Source organism: Capsicum annuum, chromosome 5 (assembly GCF_002878395.1).
Source record: "Capsicum annuum cultivar UCD-10X-F1 chromosome 5, UCD10Xv1.1, whole genome shotgun sequence".
In the NCBI taxonomy this organism is placed as follows: Eukaryota; Viridiplantae; Streptophyta; class Magnoliopsida; order Solanales; family Solanaceae; genus Capsicum; species Capsicum annuum.
The window spans coordinates 219,782,144-219,788,101 of NC_061115.1; the positions used below are offsets into that span (position 1 = coordinate 219,782,144).

General features: G+C 47.5%; 2 non-coding genes across 2 annotated transcripts; both read left to right on the plus strand.

Annotated features, from left to right (window-relative positions):
• The first annotated feature begins 495 nt into the window (after positions 1-495).
• On the plus strand, positions 496-569 carry TRNAF-GAA. Its single transcript has one exon. It is a non-coding gene; the product is annotated as a tRNA-Phe (tRNA).
• A 252-nt stretch (positions 570-821) lies between these two features.
• Positions 822-896, plus strand: TRNAP-UGG. Its single transcript has one exon. It is a non-coding gene; the product is annotated as a tRNA-Pro (tRNA).
• The last annotated feature ends 5,062 nt before the right edge of the window (positions 897-5,958 follow it).

Consider the following 5,958-nt stretch of genomic DNA (forward strand, 5'->3'; position numbering starts at 1 on the left):
GCAAGCAACCAAACCCGGCACATCCAATTCCATTCCGATCAATAACTTGGAGGTATGGCTGAGTGGCTTAAGGCATTGGTTTGCTAAATCGACATACAAGAAGATTGTATCATGGGTTCGAATCCCATTTCCTCCGGTACGGAAATGAAAGGGGCGGGCGAAATTACGTGAGAGAAAGAACCTCTTGGTGGAGTCCAGTCCCCCGGAGGACAGAATAGCACTTCTTAGTGAAATGGAGCGGAGAGCCCGTTGCACCTTGTTTTTCTGGCCTATCTTCTTTCTATAAGCAAGCTCCCTCCGGCAGTCCCTGGACGGCTTTCGGTTCATCGAGCATGTTGGGGGATTAGGCGGCAGTTGAAAGAGCTGCTCGAAAGCTTGACGAAGAAGCGAAAAAAGCCTATCTATTCTATTTTGTTTAGTAAAGGGCTTTTCCCTTACTAGTCAAGTGGTAAGGTAGGGCGCTATTCGATGAAGAAAACAGACTTTAGGAAAGTGGTTCAGGTAGCTCAGCTGGTTAGAGCAAAGGACTGAAAATCCTTGTGTCAGTGGTTCGAATCCACTTCTAAGCAGGCGAAAGGTCCAAACCGTAGCCGGGAGCGAGCCGGATTTTGAAATGAAAGTGAAAGAGTAAGCAAAAAAATGTGAGCGCTCCTGCACTATACGGACGGCTTTTTGGCGGTAGGGTTGGGGCTTGAGGAAGATTCAAAAAAAAGCGGTTGATTACTCGGATTGGTTCTCGCATCCCTGTGCCTAAAAGGATAGGCGAGTTCGGTTTGAGTGTTCATCGATCGGGTGGATCTATATGCTTCGGGGTGGTGAGACGAGGTGTAGCGCAGTCTGGTCAGCGCATCTGTTTTGGGTACAGAGGGCCATAGGTTCGAATCCTGTCACCTTGATGTGGATACGGTAGCCTAAGAGCAAGTCAAAACTACGAGAAGGGCGCGAGAAGTGAAGGTAGAGAGAGATTTTTAAATCAGACTGAAAGTTGGTGTGCCGCGTGTTAAGAAGGCAGTGACCGCCCCAGGCTTCGCCCTAATTCCCATCGTTGGTTGAATAAGATTAGATTAGTCTCGCTAAATTCATTCTTGAATGATTCATCGATGGAATTAGGCCTAGGTGTATGAAAATTTCTTGTGACTCCCCTTCTTTCTTCGATGAAGGCATACACGCATCAATAGGGAACCCAAAGAAGAGCTAGAAAAAAGAAAGCGGCACCAACAATTAATAGCTCCATTTCTTGTTCCTGAGCGGAAGGTACGCTCAGCCCCTGATACATTGCTATTTCTTAATCCTTGCGTCCAGGGATAATGAGTCGGTTGGCTCTTAGAGTATAGCCTCTCTCGGGGTTAGCGATAAGAGTACACTGGCTCGTGTGGTAGCGGGCGAACTAAGGATTTCGTGCTTGCAAGGAAGCGTGCAAGTGGGTGAACGCATCACCAGCCAAGCCAGTCACTTGGAACATAGGGGTATTCAATCCCCGAGCTTCTATGCCTTGAGAACCGACTTCGGATTTGCTCCTTAGATAGTGAGTAGCAGAGAAGGGTAGGGTTTCAAGTTTAGGGTTTTCACTTCCACGTCCCAGCTCGTCGAAGCTACCGCCTATTGATGGAAATTTCCCTCCTCAGCCGGAGGCGGAATCGGCTCCCCCTGAACCATCCTCGGAAGAGTAAGGAAGGAGAAGGGAACGGGAGTTTCTCGCCTCCTAAGAGTATAAAGAAGCGGAGTGTCACCCCAACAAACTAGACGCACGCATCAAGGCGTTCTGCCAACGAGCGAAGGCGATCGCTCAAGAAAGGGGATTCAGCCCCGACAAATGCGATGCAGTGAAAGACGCTGCAGACTATGTGGCCGGTGACGTAAAAGATATGCCGGCAGCTAGCCAACTCCGCTTTCTAACGAGGTTAAGGCGTGACCTAGAAAACGGAAACAGTGAGACCTGGGGTCTCATTGAACGAGAAGTTCGAAGATGGAGACCAGGTTCGACACGAAATCATAAAGGTTTGAGGGCCCGTTGTTCAAAGGAAAGGGAAGGTCCTGCTTCTGGGACGGAGCCGTATGACGCGAGAGTGTCACATACGGTTCCTTTGAGAAGGGTGTGATACCACCACCTATCAGGCCCAACGAGCGATCCACGGAGCTGCATCCCTACTCACCTGGTCTATGCACATCGCTCTCTCCAGGAGGTTGGCCACCTATCCTAGATCTTCCCATTTCCAAGAAGATCCCAGGCTCGATCTGGTTTAGTATCAAGGTGATTCTTTTTCTGTTCCCATATATATGGGTCCGTGCAGCATTTCCACGATATCGTTATGATCAATTAAATGTGGTCCGTTTAAATTCTTGTGTCCATTTGGGTAGACAAATGGACGAAACGGCACGAAGGGGCCATTTTTAGACTAAATCGATATGCTATAGCCCACGGTTTCGAAGGTGGGCTTGGGTTTTGGGCGTGCTATGAGCCAAAAATTGACCGATGAATGCCATGGAGGTAAGGGATCGTCCTAGTATGGTTTGATTAAATTTTTGTGGCCATTTGGGTGGACAAATGGGCAAAATAATGCAAACGGGGTATTTTGTGGGAAAATCGGTGAGCTATATCAAACGATTTTGGGAGTGAGCCTGGGGTTCATGCATGTTATGAGCTATAAATCGATCGAGGCATTCTAGGGAAGTTGGGGATTATTCCAGTATGGTCCGTTTAAATTTTCCTGGCCATTTGGTTGGACAAACAGGCGAAATGGTGCGAATGAGGCATTTTCAGGCAAAATTGGTATGCTATAGCCCATGATTTTGGGGATAGTCCTAGGTTTCGAGCGTGCTGTAGGCCTAAAATCGATCGAGGCATGCCAAGGAGGTTGACGATCATCCATGTGTGGTTCATTTAAACTTTTGTGGCCATTTAGGAGGGCAAACGAGCAAAACGGCGCGAACGGGCCATTTTTAGGGCCAAATCGGTGTGCTATAGTCCACTATTTTAGCAGTGGGCCCGGAGTCTGGGCATACTGTGGGCCAAAAATTAACCTGCGCATGCCAGGGAGGTTGGGGATCTTCGTGGCCATTTGGGTGACAAACGGGCAAAACGACGTGAACTAGGCATTTTTGGGCCAAATTGGTGTGCTTTCGCCCGCGATTTTGTGGGTGGGCCCAGGGTTCGGGTGTACTGTTGGCCAAAAATTGATCAGGGCATGCCAAGGATGTTGGGATCATCCCAATGTGTTCTGTTTAAATTTCTGTGGCCATTTGGATGGACAAACGGGTGAAACAGCACGAACAATTCATTTTCAAGCTAAATCAGTGTGCTATTGCCCACAGTTTTGGAGGTGGCCCCGCAGTTCGAGCGTTCTATTGGTGGAAAATAAATCAGGCTGTACGAGAGAGGTTGGGGATCATCCCATTATGGTCCATTTAAACTATTGTGGCCATTTGGGTGGATAAACTAGCGAAATAGTGTGAATGGGGCATTTTCAAGCTAAATCGGTGTGCTATAGCCTGTGGTTTTAGGGGTGAGCCTAGGGTCCGAGAGTGTTGTATGTTGAAAATAGACCGAGGCATACCAGGGAGGATGGGGATCATCCCAGTGTAGTCCGCTAAAATTTTCATGGCTATTTGGCTGGACAAACGTGCGAAACGACATGAACGAGGCATTTTCAGGACAAATCGATGTGTTGTAGCCCACGATTTTGAGGATGGGCCCGGGGTCCGAGCGTGTAATAGGCCAAAATCAAATGAGGTGTGCTAGGAAGGTTGGGGATTGCCCCAATGTGGTTTGCTTAAATTTTGTGGACTATTGAGTGGACAAACGGGTGAAATGGTGCGAACGGTGCATTTTTTGGCCAAATTGGTATGCTATAGCCCAGGATTTTGGGGGTGGTCCCAGGGACCGGGTATGCATTGGGCCAAAAATCAATCTGGGCATGCCAGGGAGGTTGGGGATCATCCTAGTATGGACCGTTTAAATTTTAGTGTCCATTTAGGTAGACAAATAGGTGAAAATATGCGAACGGGGCATTTTTGGGCCAAATTAGCATGTTATAGACCACGCTATCGATGGTGGGACCGGGTTCCGAGCATTTTGTGGGCCTAAAATCAAATGGGGCATGCCAAGGAGGTTGGGATCATCCCAGTGTAGTCCACTTAAATTTTTGTGGCCATTTGGATGCAAAGCAGGCGAAATAGTGTGAATCAGGCATTTTCGAGTCAAATCGGTGGGCTATAGCCTATGGTTTTGGGGTTGTCCTGGGGTTAGCACATAATATAGGCCTAAAATCAACCAGGGCATACCATGGATGTTGGGGATCATCCCACTATGTTCCGTTTAAATTTTTATGACCATTTGGGTGTACAAATGGGCGAAACAACGAGAACAGGGAATTTGAGTTAGGCATGGGATCTAGGTGTTTTGTTGGACGTAAGTTATTTGGGGTGTTCCAAGGAGGTTGTGGATCATCCCAGTATGATCCGTTTAAATTTATGCGGCCATTTGGGTGGAAAAAACTGGCAAAACAACACGAACGAGGCATTTTTGGGCATAATCGATGTGCTATAGCGCACGATTTTGGGTACGGCCCGGGGTCCAAGTGTGTTGCATGTAAAAAATTGATTGGGGCATGCCAGGTAGGTTAATGATCATCCCAGTGTGGTTCGTTTGAATTTTTGTGGCTATTTGGGTGGACAAACGGGTGAAACTACGGCTATAGCAAACAATTTTGGGGGTGGGCCTGGGGTCCGAACATGTTATGGGCCGAAAATCGATCGAGGCATGTCAGGAAGGTTGATCGTCCCAGTGTAGTTCATTAATATTTTTGTGGCCATTTGGGTGGACAAACGGGCGAAACGGCAAGAACAGGACATTTTTGGGCAAAATCATTGTGCTATAGCCAATGGTTTTAGGGTGGGCCTGGGGTTATGGCATTCTGTGGGTCTAAAATCAAACCAGTGAAGTTGAGGATCGTCCCAGTATGGTTCATTTAAATTTTTGTGGCCATTTAAGTGGATAATAGGCGGAACAGGATGAACAGGGCATTTTCGGGCCAAATCTATGTGTTATAACCCACGGTTGTGGTAGTGGGCCTGGGTTTCGAGCGTGTTATGGGGCAAAAATCGATCGGGACATGCTATGGAGGTTTTGTATCATCCTAGTGTGGTCTGTTTAATTTTTTGTGGCTATTTGGGGGGACAAACGAGAAAAATAGAGCGAACTAGCATTTTCAGGCCAAATCGATGTGCTATAGCCGCCGGTTTTGGGGGTAGACCCTAGGTACGAGCGTTTCATGTGCCAAAAATTTTCTGAAGTATGCCAGGGAGGTTGGGGATCATACCAGTGTTGTCCGTTTAAATTTTTATGGCCATTTGAGTGGACAAACAGGTAAAACAGCATAAACAGGGCATATTTCGGCAAAATAAGTGTTCTATAGCCCCTGGTTTTGGGGGTGAGCTCGGGGTCCGGGTGTGTTGTGGCCTTAAAATTGAACGGGGTGTACCAGAGAGGTTGGGGATCATCCCAGTGTGGTCCATTTAAATTTTTGTGGCCGTTTAGGTGGACAAATGGACAAAACAACCGAATGGGGCATTTTCAGGCTAAATCGATGTGCTATAGCCCTAGATTTTAGGGGTGGGCCAGGGGTCCAGGTGTATTATGGACCGAAAATTGACCGGGGCATACCAAGGAGCTCTGTATTATCCCAGTATAGTTCTTTTATATTTTGGTGGCCATTTGGGTGGACAAATGGGCGAAACATAGTGAATCGGGTGTCTTCGGGCCAAATCTGAGTTCTAAAGCAAATGGTTTTAGGGGTGGGTGTGGGGTTCGGGCATGCTGTGCATCAAAAATTGATTGGGATTTCTTATGGAGGTTGGGGATCATCCTAGTATGGTCCTTTTAAATTTTTGTGGTCATTTGGGTGGACAAACGGGCGAAATGGCATGAACGTGGCATTTTTAGGCTAAATCGGTATGCTA